Genomic DNA, 14113 nt, shown 5'->3' on the forward strand with positions numbered 1-14113 from the left:
TCTGTCTTTTTGCTTCTACCACTATGATTTGATTTTGAACTTGAAGTAGGAGGTTTAAAGAGCTGATTTTAATTCCTTTATTCCTTGTAATGATGACCAGGAAGCCAGTCTGGGGCTTTCAGCTTCTGGAAGTGGTCATTGACATGCCATTTGTCCAAATTAATTACCTTGCCAGTCATATTTTCACAGGCTGCTGCCCATATAAAACATCGATAGCATCTCCTTGTACCGTATGAGTGTAATTCTCAGGACTACAGGGCTCTGTAGTATTAACAAACAGTCCAGAATCCAAACCTCCCAATGGAATATTAAATGCCAAAACAAGCATATTATTCAACAGGCATTTTCTCTGTTATATTAGGGCCCCTTGCCACAATAGTTCCAGCAGGTGTAATGCCTGTAATATTGTCACAATCATCAGCAGTTCCCACAGGTACCACCAGGATGGCTTCCCTGGTATGGTTTTGGTGGATACACAAGTAGAGGGTAGTTTCCAGATGGGGAGGTGGCAAACTGAAGTTGGACAGAAGGATTCCGTTTATCACCATCCTTCTACCATAGCTTAGGAACTGTCCTATCTGTCCAGGTTGTTGGGGTTGCATTGGCAGCAATGAGCATGCTAGGATGGCCTGGGTGGCTAATGAGAACATGCCCAACAGTTGGTTTATTACTAACAGCTGAGATTACATTTAAAGATGCTAACCACAAATTCTTTCCTCAACTCCCCACCCCTGCCCCCAAAATCTCAGTCTTTGTGCTGTAGACCAAAAGCAGGCACAACTGGAAAAACATTCTGTCCAGGTCACCTTAGCAGTGAATCCAGCAGCCACAAACACCAAATGATGGTTAGTCTCACTTCATGGTTACTAGTCCTTCTTCACCTAGTAAATATACTATGCCTGGGAAAGTATTTCCCAGTACTATGCCTGGGAAAGGTTACTAAGAGTGAGAATATTCTTTAAATGAGACTGATGTATTCACCATGCAAGGCCAGCATACTTAACAGTTGTTGGAGTAGTCAATAAGACCTTTTCACCTGGGTTTTAAAGAAGTTTTCCACTGGTGTATTTTAATAACCCCTCTCGCCCTTTACTGTCCATCACACTGTATACAGCTGCAGTACTTTTATCCTGCTGTTGAAGGATAGAAATCAAAGCTTGCAGTTAGAAAGAGTTTCATCATCCATTGCTGAATCTAATTTTGTTACTGAAATACCCAGTGGAGTGTGCATAGGTCAACCCATAATAGCCTCATGCAACGTTAACCCTAAGGTTCTACTTGGTGAATTATGCATACTCATTAAGGCTAACGACAGAGCATCTGGCCAGAATGAATTACAGTGTTGGGTGACTGTAGCCAATTTATTTTTCAAGGCCCCATTTGTTCCATCGGAGGACTGGACTGTGGGCAGAAAGCTCATGGAGGTTTTCCTAAAGCAGAAATGACATTACTGACAAAGGATAAAGGATAAGAAGCATGGATCCCATATCTAGATACTAGGTGATGTAATAAAATCTTAGCTACTGAGATGGCATCAGCCTTCCTTGTAGGAAAGGCTTCCATCCATTTAGAAAACATACAATCACTAACATATTTGTAACTTCTTGATGGTGACAATTCCATAAAATCCATTTGTAGTCCCCAGAAGGCCCTTGCAGGGTAGCCCAATCCATGTAGAGAAGGTCTCAAACCACCTCCTGCGTTATTTATTAGGCATGGTGCACAAGTAGAAGTCACAGCCATAATGGCTGATTTAATCCTGGTGTACATCAAAGGACTGAATCTGAAGCTTCATTGCTTCCCAACCCCATTGCATGCATTAATGATGCCATACAGGAAGCCATCCAGAGCCACACCGCAATCAAATGTCTTTTCCCCCTTTTCCACTAGTGACTGAAGATCAGTGATCTCTTGCAATGTAGAAGGGAAAAGCACAAAACAATTGACAGCTACCTTGGGCTTGGTCAGGGCAGCTTGCTTGGCGGGTGTATCAGCTTGCTCATTGCTAGAAAGATTAGAGTGTCCCACTATCCTAACAACTGAATTAGCTAAAGGCAGAAGGCAGGTGTAAAGAATCCAGGAGCGCTGATACTACTCCTGTGTTCTTAATCAGAGTGCCTGCTGAGTCAAATACTCTCTTTCCTTCCACAATGGCCCATAGTCCTGAACAATGCCAAGTGTGCATCAAAAATTTGTGTATATATTAACCTGTTTCCCGTGGGCTAGCTGACAAGCCCAATGTAGAGCATAAACCGCAGCAATCTGAGCTAACACTCCTGATGGCAATTTTCCTTCCATACAGAAAAGGAGTAACAATAGCATTGCCAGCTACCCTCTGCCCCCCATCAGTCACACATGCTGATACATCTACATAAAGTCTTCAATTTTGGCATCCCCTAAAATTTGGTGCCCTAGGTGACTGCCTAGGCCTAGAACAGGTTAGTTTTAGGAGGTGCCAAACTGATGACTTCCGAAATACACAATATGAGTATAGTATAAAATCTGATCATCTTTCCTCATTGCTTTAGAACTTTTTCTTTCTACGCTTTTTGAAAACACCCACGAAGTTGGCCGAGTGGTAGTGAACAGCACACCAACCAGACATTGTAAGCCACAAAAAAGCAATAAATAGGGTGAAAATGTCTGGGAAAAGAAAATAAATTGTCCGGGGCTGAAAATTGTAAGCCTAAAGCTCAAAAACTCGAAGAAAAAAGAAACAAGAGGACACCTTTTTGAAGTTCCTAACAAAATTGGAAGATGAGCCAAACTATAGGGGGTGCCAGAATATGACTTTGCCTAGGGCATCAAAATGTCTAGAATCAACCCTGCACCAAACAAATATCTAAACTGGTTCAGGAAAAGACAAAAGATAAAGGGAGAAACTGATACCAAGTTGTCAAGGGGAAAATGCCCACCTACAGTAAGTAAAGAACCAAGCATTTGGAGAGATGCAACAAAGCAACTTTTATTGGCATGCCAGTGCCAATAAATTACTGGGCTCCTTGTAAAAAGAATGCAGAAGAGCCTGAAAACCCACAAAGTTACAGGTTATATACCCTCTGAAATGATACATAGGACTTCCAGAGCAGTGTAAATTATATCATGACCTTTACACCAGGAATATAGAATCTGGTAACATGAGGTGATCTTACTACGGGCGGACTCGGCGGCTCTACATTTTGTTATTCTAAGGAGGTTCCAAGCCCACCCTTTCCACTGATAATAGCACTTGCTAACATAAACAGTGTCCTTTATTGTACCCATATATTGACTCCATACCATGGAAAAGACAACAACCTGGTTTTTGTTAATTTGTCTCCTTTTCCTTCAGGTTCATTAGGCAATTTCAGTTTGTTTATTGTCTACTAGGGACTTCAGAATCATATATGTAAAGACAGAATATTATTTATCCCCCAGGTATTCTTTTAAAAGAAAACACAGTTCACAAATATTAATATTTATTATTTATTTATTTTATTAAATTTCTCCCCCACCCATCTCCCCCCAATGGGGGAACTCTGGCCAACTCACACAGAACATTAAAAATATACATGTCTCATTCTTGTAAAACTATTGGTAGAGAATTGGGTTAAGGAGGAAAACATACAGTGATGTTATGGGATAAAGACGACTAATGATATTCATTTTTCTATCCTTGCAGCTTTTTGCTTATTTGGATGGAGTTGTTCAATTCCTGAATAAAATACTGGGTTCCTGGAAATGAAGCCACAAGTACCCTGTGCTAATTTGGATGATTCAATACATCCTAAATTCCAACTCTTCCAACTGAGCACTTTCCAACTCTATGGGAGCTAAAATTCCCAGAATGTCCAACCAACATGGCCATTATTGGAGAACTCTATCTGGACACAACCAAGTTGGAAGAAGGTTGCTATAGTCAATGGGGGAAAGGGATGAGGCTGGATTTTCAGTTAATGGAAAATAAAAGGGAGGATGATTGGGCTCCAACTACATGGGATAGAAAGATAGCTTCCACAGAGCAATGCCTATAGCAATGCACTTGTATTGGAAAGAACAGAACGCAAACCTTTCACTCTGCAGAGTAACAATCTAACCACACAGCCTCAAAGCAGGAGCTCCAGGTGGATTTTTGTAGCCTTCCAGGGACATGCATGTGGCAGAGGGAATTTACCACCTGGAGTGAGCAGGCATTTTTCCCTCCAGGAGCCAGTTTTGGTGCTATCTGGGAAGGAGGGTTACAACAGCCCCACCCTCTGCTTAATCTGAGAGTTTGTTTACTAAAAAGGGAACCAAAAGCAAGCATGTGTGTAGGTGTGTTAAGAAAGAGTTACACCAAGAAGACAGCAGAGACTCAGGAAAGAGAAGAGTCCAACCAAAGGCAAGCACCTCAGCAGTAGTCTTCAGGCACCAAGAGAAAAATGTAAATTCTTGGAGCTGTAAGACCACTGAAAGGCAGAGCTGAGAGATGGGGGAGGAAGAGAGGCTGAAAATCCATGAAAGCTGCAAACTGAACCAAGCCCCTAACCCTAACCTATTTGGAAGTCTATAAAGGAATGGAAAAGGTTTTCATATGAAAAATGGACTGAGACTGGCTACAAGAGCTGAAGACCAGGGGAAAGGGAAAGATTCAAAGGGCTAAGAAAGTTACAAAAACATAGTGCTACAAATATAGGAATAGGAAGACAGAGATGGAACACAGAGATAGAAACGTATAGAATAAAAATAGCTGTAAATTTATAGTAATAGGAAGATAGTAGAGTAAGGTAGGAGTTTAATTTTGTACAATAAAAGAGTTTTGTGTGGGAAAAACAAATACAGTCTTTGTGTCTGTGTTCTGTACCATATTAAGAAAAATGTGCCATACATCTCCTGACCCCACTCCAAAAATAGGACAACCTCAACTATATCAAGTGATATGGGAAGGATCCAGTGAGATACTAAAGTTCAATAGGCCAATACATATGCAGAGAATAATGTGCCCGGGGTTCAATGTCTACTATTTGGTCTAGTCATGTGCATACCACTATCTTCATTTGGTTGATTGGTCATCATTGTCAATTACTGCAGCTATTAAAATTCTCTAGACAAGAAATTTAGAGGAATAGAGCCATATGGCATGCATTGTTATAATTTCTAGAGGAAACAGTTGCACTGCTGTCATATTGCAGAATCAATCAGGATTCTGAACCTGAAGGGGATGCATGGGGAGTTAGAGGTCTTGGTCTCTGCACTGATTTCCATTACCACTTGGGGTCAGTATTCTCTTGATGATAAATTTTTAACTATGACCCACAAATACTTCAAAAAAAGCTTTTAACGAAAAAAATATTCTCAGATCAAATCATTTACAAATGCCAATGTTTTTATTTTGGAGGAGGGGTTAAATTCTTACTGAATAGCTTTTCTGTAAACTCCAGAGCTCATGCACGTTAATACAGTTGGGTCTGGGTTTTCCCTAACTATTGTTCTTGTTACCCTTTGATGGAAGGAATGTTGCTCAATGCACTGAAGCTTGTGAATCCCCTTTTGACATCATTTCTATAATTAGTGCAGATTTCATGTGCCCTGTAAAAGTTAACTTCTTTTAGCAGGGTGGAAGGCTATAAACATACAGAGATAAATAAATAAATGTTCTTGTTCATGAATAGGAAGAATCTCTTCTTGGCTAACTTCATTAATCACTTCTTATTTATTACATAGATGTGGTTTATCTCAAAGGAAGAAATGGATGAGATTATTTCTGAAGCAGGAAATGTCAATTGGGATTCTAGAGAGCACAAGGGTCCTTTGCAATGTTCACAAAGAGATCTTTAAAGAGCAGGTGAGCACCTTATTTGAAATAAAATCCATCATTACCAATTTTCTTCTACAATGGACCACTCTAATGGGCCCAGGGGAAAAGAGATGAAGCACACATCACGATGTCATAATACAAATCCCATGACTTACATTCTTGCATCTTACATGTGTTTGGACACATATACAAAAAGGTGGATTTTGTATCATGACAGTACAGCGTGTGTGTCATCATTTCTATGTTGTCACGATTACCTAAGAATGTCTTTGGTATCACTGTAGGAGAATGTGAGGTGTGTTTAGGGGCCATAATTAGTTCATCTGGGGCAAAGAGATACCACCATCCTGCAAAAACCATGTGGATGCTTAGAACATACCCCAGAATTTTTAGGAAAGCACGTTTCTAGAGCAAACAAATCAAATACTGAGTTGGAGTTAAGTCATAATGTGGTTGCTTGATATAGATTTAGTATGCTGGTTTGATTTGTAAAGCATGATTTATGAATTAATATATTATGGAAATTAACCAATTCTGGTTTATTCAATAAACCAAGACAAAACAAGCCATGGATTAACACTATATGAATTAGACTAATATGAAATGTATTTCTTGCAGATACAAAGTTTGAAAATTATTGTTTTTAAGGAGTACATTTTCAATTAATTTATCATTAATCCCACATCATTAGTTCTATGTGAATGGCAAATTCAAGTCCTGTTTATGATGGCTATATAGCCAAAATGCAAGGCTCCTCAGAGCTCAAACTGAATAACTTGTTCACAAACTATACTAAACCATAATATTGTTTCCTTGATTTTGGCTTCATGTATTTTGTGAACTCAACCATTATGATATCTAAACCATAGTTTTATAATGTAACATGAACAGTGAACCCAACCAGTTGTGGGTTATTCAGGAAACAATAATTATCAAATTCGTAGTCAATGTATACACTCAGCCCCTGTGCCTGAGAGAAGACTAAGATTTTCAGAAGTAGAAAAATATATTGGAAAAAAGGTGTTAAGGGGAAACCACTCCCCAAACCACCTAATACAGGGAGAATAGAAAAGCTGGGGTGGACACAAAGCAGAAACAATAGAGGAAGCTTAAAAATGCATGTCTGCAGCTCCTTGTTGCTTCTGATTTTCAAAGTTTAGGGGTTAATTCTGATAATTACAGAGGTAAAATGGCATAAAGCAGCAGTAGTATTTATTTTATTTATTCATTTCTTACATTTACATGGCCACCCATCTCACCCATCTGACTCTGGGTGGCTAACCATTAAAAAAAAAATAAAAACAGTAAACAAAACTATAAATAACATAAAATAGCATCCAAGCAACAAACATAACAGACATCCCCAATGAATACAGCTAAGAAAGAGGCACCCACCTTACCAGGGCCCCAGGTTCGATGGCAAAACCAGGTCTTCAAGGCCTTGAGAAAAGCCAGCAGGGTTGGGGCATGTCTGATATCTGCGGGGTGGGGTGGGGAGATTTTCCAGAGTAGCAGTAGTCTTGAAGAAATGACTAGATCTTGAAAAAGGCCAACACACATACACTTACAAGGAAATCTAATGATGAGGAAAGGGAAGTTCCAAAAACATCCAAATGCCCTGTCACTACAGGGATATTTAGACAACAAGAAAACAGAAAAATTAAAGTAGATGATGAAGAGGGAGACAGGACCATGTTATTCTGGATGGTTTTTCATATGACTGACAGAAAACAAGGGGGATCATGAACGGCAGATGCCTCAATCTGCTCCTTCTCGAACGGCCTGTCCCAATGACTGAGTTAAAATATAATCTAGCCATCCTTGAGTATAGCATGAAGCAAGACCCATGTATCATTCATTTGTTCTCCCTGCTGCCAGTGCTGATCCTAGATCCTAACTCCACTGTGGTTGTTCTGTGTTGCTGTCAAGGGTGGTCTCCTGATTAGTGAGTTGGCTACTCATTATTGGCAAAAGGTTTGTTTTCCCCTTCAGGCACTGCTGGTGTCCACCCAGCCAGTGGGGGAAACATTCACCCATCAGAGCACCATCACAAGAACAGGGGTAAGTCTCACTTCAGGACTCTGCTTGGAGTTCTTTAGGCTGGCTTGTCTGCCCTTCTTCCAGTCTGCATTTGGGCATCTTCCCGATGAAACTGAGTGAAATCAAGATATGTAAGGGAACACAGCCATAGATGAGGGAGGCCACCCTGCCAGCTGTCAAGCACCCCCAGAGGAGAAGTGAAACTGACCAGCTGCTGGGAAACTACTTTGGGGGGGGGGGGATGGAAGAATGATTGAAACTGATAAATACATAGAAACTGGCAGATAAGCAGCTAAAACCTAGTTGGGCATTCCTGTTTATCTTCTGCAGTACAGAAAACTGGGGCAGCTGCAGCTGAACGTGAAGCTGTATTTCAGAATAGTTTTAAAGCAAAATTGTGCAAAACACCCCCTTCACTCCCTCAAATAAAGCAGTGGAGCTCTTCTTTGAAGTCTTCTACTTTATTGTTCTAATATATGAAAAGTGGGAGATCCCTAAGTACAGCAGCAGGCAGAGGCAGGCTAGGGGGAAGTGATCTATGGGCACCCAACCAAAGAAACCAGGACTGCTTGTCTCTGTAACTGAGTTGCTGCTGGGTGGGAGAAACAGTTCTTGTTGTAAGCAGATTCCTGATGTCTTCCTTTTACCCTCAGGAATAGAAGGCTTAAGAGAGGGCTTTTGATGGTGCCTAATTGCCTAAAGCAATAGGTAAAATTGGGCTGAGGGGACTTTTCAGGGGGCCAGATCTGCCCATAGCCTAACATAGCTCTGTGTTTACCAATAGGTAAACAGGGCTGATGGGATCATTCTAGCAAGCAGGTTTTTAGTGTGTGAAGTGTGAGTGGTGCTTTGGGTTTCTTGATCATTTTGTCATTGCAAAGGGCTAGTTCCTCTAAAGCATACAGCCTACTCTTCCTCTTCCGCCGCCTCCTCCATAGTGTTTTATATTTTGCTTCCCTTCACAAGCCACTCTATAAAACTCTTATAAAGCAAAGGAGCAGCTTCTTAAATATGGTTTAAACCAGTGTTTTTCAAACTTGGCAACTTAAAGATGTGAGGACTTCAATTCCCAGGCTGGCTGGGGGATTCTAGGAGTTGAAATTCTCACATCTTTAAGTTGCCAAGTTTGAAAAACATGGTTTAAACAATTTCTTGGATTTTGAATGGTCTTGACAGCATGCTTTCCTGTCTTGTGTACCTCCCTAACCTCTGCATTTGTATGAGGCAGAGACTAAGCTCTAGGCTATAGCAGAGGGTTAGAAATAATTCAAGAAAGCAACCCTACAGGCTTTCTCTGTTTGCCCTATTGCTCTCCCAAAACCATGAGGTGCAGACCAGGTTCCATGTAAATTCTTACATTTTAGAAAAAATATGAAGGCCAAGTTTAGAACATTTTACTATGGTTAGTCTTTGGGAGACAGACAAGTCACATTTTCCCTTCTGTCCATCTTGAACTTGTATAGTAACAGAATATTTGGGACCAACAGTAATTATCAATTACAAGTTTATTAATTCTTCATAATTTCTTTTTCTGTTATTTAGGAGTCAATATTCCTAAACTGTCTGTACTCCAGTTATTAAAGTACAGCAGCATCCACAGGAGGAGGGTCAAAAAAGGCCATGATTGCAGAAGCAGCCTCACAATGCAAGCCCCACCCCTTTTGTATGTCACTGACGCACATTTAAAAGTACAATACAACCCACACTTCCACCGTCTTGCCTTTTTTGAGCCTCCCCCTCCCCCCCCTTCAGATTTCATTGACAGAGTATGCTATTTTTTCCAGGTTCTTCTCTATGGCCCACCATCTTCAGATGCCATCAGGCCCCTCTGCTATCCTTCCCCAAATTATAATTTTCTCAGCCCTCTTGACTCTCAATACAATGTTCCTTTTGCAAAGTTCCACATCCTTCTGTCAATCAAGGGACTTACTTACTGATTTAAAATTGGAAAAAAATCCTATACTCAAGGCGGAGTATTGTGCAACAGGAGTGGCTGAATCATCCAATCACACACATTATAAAGATGTGACAACTTATTTTCCCTCCACAGAGATTCATGGTGTTCTGAAAAGTCAGTCTGAATGGTGACCACCAAGAGTTTTAGAGGGGTAGGCAACCTCAGGTCCTCAGACTACACTTTACAAGCTTTCAGCAAATAACAAATTCAATTCTCTGGAAAGAGTTATTTGTCCATATCCCACACTCTAATGGAAGGGGGAGAAAGAGAAAGGGTAAGACGAGGGGAAAAAATGAACTGCTCCCTATTTGGGCTTCTGTCTCTAGTCAATGCCACAATATAGTATCTCTAAATGAGGGATTGACCACATTGCTAGTCCTGAAGGCCATATTGGTAGTCTGGCTGGGGGCAGGGTCACACTGGTTATCCTGGTGCTGACAGGTGGGAAGATGGGACCGATGACCTTAAAATCATTGGTTGCCAGCTATAAATGGCCATGGGAAATGAGAAGTGTTAAGCTATCCTGATGCAGACTGCTATTTTTCCGTGGTTAGTGATAGAGAAGAACCAGTCACTGGGAAGAGGGGAAAGTAAAGTATCTCCTTCTGCAAGTCATTTATTTAAGCCATGGGAAAACAACTATATGCACCCCACCAGCAAGGTGCTCAGCTGGCCACCGGAAAGGCAGGCAGGTCCACCAGCAGCTGTATCTAGACCTAGAAGGAAAGAAGGTTCCTTGGACTGATCTAGGAAAGGAAGGCTTGAGATGTACCCAATTTATTTGAGAGCAAGCCTCAATGGATGCAGTGCAACTTAATTTTTAGTAGGCATATCTGAATGCCGCTTACTTCACTGACCTCCTCTGACTCTCTTTGTATACTTGGGGGGGGAGGGGCTGTGTTATACCTCTCATGCATATTTTATTGTTACCTTGTTTCTATAAATACTTTTCTAAAACCACCTTTTGAGTATACTGTACTCTCTAAAAGAAAGGATAAGCCCACAAAATAAGAAATTTCCCAGTATAGTTTTGCAGAACTATTATAAACTGGCTTGCTCTTGTGGTTGCAGGGAACATATGTAGGAATTGGTTAAAGTGTGAGAAGAGAAAAGAACAGGGGGTGGAGGGAGAGAAGATGCTGCATTTTAGAGAATCTGCCATTAGATTGGTTGGGTTACATTCCTACAAACAAGTAAGCCACAAAGGAGTGAAGACGCAAGCATCGATATTCAAACAGATCTGACCTCCCTTCCTAGAGATGTATTTTTAAAGAGTCCTTGCACCCTTTCCATACGAAGTCAAAATCCCGCCTGCCAACTCAGGAGGGCCATACCTTTGACATGCTTCAGTGCTCTCCCATCAGCAGGTTCAGATGGAGATGGAAGGACGTCCCCCTTGAATACGGACCGGCCCACGCGGAGAAGGAGCCGCTGAAACCTCCAGACGTGCCTTCCTACCCTGTTTCATCACCTCCCCCCTAATCAAATCCCCCAGTTTTGTTTGCAGCTATTACTTTCGGGCTCTCTTTCTCTACGCGTGGCCCAATTTTGGTATGCAATGTGTGAGATGCGCAGCAGTTTGATCGAGATGCTTACCTAAATTAATGAGACTTGTATGTATGGCACGGGTGTTGCGGACTGGTCAGTGACTACAATGAAGGATCTATGAGGGAAAGCGCGGGATAAACCAGTTTTGCTGATACGGGCAGGTTTGAAGTAACTTCCTTCCTTCCTTCCTTCCTTCCTTCCTTCCTTCCTTCCTTCCTGCCTCCAACACCTCTCAACGTTATCCGGCCGAAAGGGTTTTGCTTTCGGTCCCTTCCCTTCTTCCTCGCCCCGCCCATCCCGAGCTCTCCACTCCGGTGGCCTTCTCTCGCCTTTTCTGGAGAAGGCACGCCCCCTCCCCGCCTCTTCTCAAGGGAGCGGCGCCCAATTCCTCAGCTACAGTTTGGGGAAAAGAGTCATTGGTAGGCAAATGTACGCTAACAAGAAGTACCCTCCCCCCCCCCAGCTCATACACTTAAAAGCAAGCCGAATCTTAAATCCTGAAATTGGTAATAAATGTACGATGCCTCTTTTCTCCTAATTTTAAGCGACAGTGTTGCAACACAGCAATGGTTGGGAGGGGCTCATTCATCAGCAAAAGAAGGGGCCGGAGGAAATTTATCCTAAACGCTTACTGGGTGATTAAGGAGACAAGATCTATCTATTTTCTTCTTTAGTAGATCTTGTTATTCCGGGGAAGCCAAAATAAAAATGCAGTTAAAAATTAAAGTGAGATAAAGAATCGAGGGAAGGAACCTGTACTGAATGATTTCAAGCACTCAGCGGTGCCTATGAAAATAGAAAACAGTCTGGGGGAGTAAATCCAATCGAATTCAGTGGAGTAAATCTTCATCCTAGAAGCGGGGCGGATTTATGGTTCTCTTAGCGCAGCACCTTTGGATGAGCGTAGTGTGAATGAACCTCAAGATGTTGTAATTTTTAAGATCCCTTTTAAAATATAGTGAATTTTAAAATAGCTCTGGAGAGAATCATTAATTTGGAAACCTGCTATGGGAGGTGAGATGTTAAAAGCGCCCTGAATAAGTTGGTGGATGTTCACCTTATTCACAAACTAACTTATTCATAGCCTTTTGTGCAAAGCAATCCCATGTGATTAATTTAGAGTTTACCATGTGGTGGCAACACTTAACTAGGCAAATTAGGTAAATCATGGTTAAATGAATGCATATGTAAACATTTTTTTTTCCATGGGCCACTGCCTCTGGTAGCTAAGCAGGGCAGAGACATGCCCTGCCAACTAATTTTCTCCCTTGTCCTCTTTCAATAGGGACAGCAAATGTCATGCTGGTTTAAGCACTGTGCTATTTATCTATTGTGGGTAGCTCAGCAGTGGAAAAAAACACTTAGGGTTTTTTTAAAAAAAATAATTTTTAATTAAAGAAATTTTAAAAGAATGAAAACAATACAGATTTTGAAAGAGAAGGGGAAAGTAAAAAAATAATTGAAAAAAATGCAAAGAAAGAAATAGAAAAGAGAAAGAAAGGAAAGAAGAAAAGAAAAGAAAACATTGTAAAGAAGCAGCCTCTGGTCTTCTTAACAGCAGTCACAAGGACATTTATATTTTACTCTCTCTTTCTAAGGTTAAAACACAATTTCCTTCTTTCCATAATCTACTCTTTCTAATCATCATACCCATAAATCACAAGTTTATTTTTATTTATTTTTTTCAGCAAAAAGTCCATAAGAGGTTTCTAGTCACTAATAAATGTAGTTATTGTCCTTTCTCTAATCAAACAAGTCCTGCAATCTCTGCTAATTCTGTCATCTTCACCAGCCATCCCTCCGTTGTGGGTATTTCAGAATCTTGAGAAAGGCACTCAAAATTCTGACATCTGTGTAGGAAGTATCACTAAGGAGCCTTCCCTCATTTGCAGATAATTTTTTTTTTAGATTTTTATCCCACTTTTTTTTTTCCATATACAACTTAAGGCAGCAAGCATACCAATACTCCTTCCTCCTCCTATTTTCCCCACAACCACCACCCTGTGAGGTGAGTTGGGCTGAGAGAGAGTGACTGGCCCAAAGTCACCCAGTCATGCCTCACAGTCTCCTGGTTTCTAGCCTGGTGCCTTAACCAGTACACCAAACTGGCTCTGTGAAAATTTTGCACTGTCATGTCCTGGCAACACCCTTTTTCTGCTATGTCCCCATGACAATGACTTCATTACATCCCCAGCCCATAGCTGAGATAGACTTAATGCATCCTTTGGGGTTCAAAGTTAAAATGGCATTCCCTGCTCCCCTCCCCCCCTTATCCAAGCCTGCCCAAAGGCAGCCTGAAGGTCTGTGCAGTTTCCAAGGCTGTATCACCATTACCTTGGTGTTGTTTGTTGCCGACTCAAGGATTAAGAGGACTCACCACTTTTAAGAAGAAACCAGCACAAAACCTTCCACTGCCTGACATGGTGGCAAGAATTACTTTGCCTGTCAAACTTTTACCACTTCTCATGCAGCTGTATAATTCTCACCATACATAGAAACAGTATTCATTTTTTATTTAGGCAATTCTGACTGAAAGTCAGGTAAATGAAAATCATGTTGAAGACACCCTTTGTGATAGTCTTTTGACTGTAAAGGAGACAGGGGCATGTGCAGGGTGGTCAAAAAAGTCAAGATGGCAACTATGACCATGCAATTGAAGCCTCACCGCTTACTTACCTGTGTTACATGCAACACACGTAAACAAGGGGTGGGGCTTTGTGTGGTCACAGCTGCCATCTTGACTTGTTTAACCCCCCTTGAGGATGCCCCTGAAAAACTACTGTCAGGTGTTT

The sequence above is a fragment of the Python bivittatus genome, unplaced genomic scaffold (assembly GCF_059951505.1).
Source record: "Python bivittatus isolate LINGU-HERP-01145 unplaced genomic scaffold, Pbiv_v1 ctg000850_np1212, whole genome shotgun sequence".
NCBI lineage: Eukaryota > Metazoa > Chordata > Lepidosauria > Squamata > Pythonidae > Python > Python bivittatus.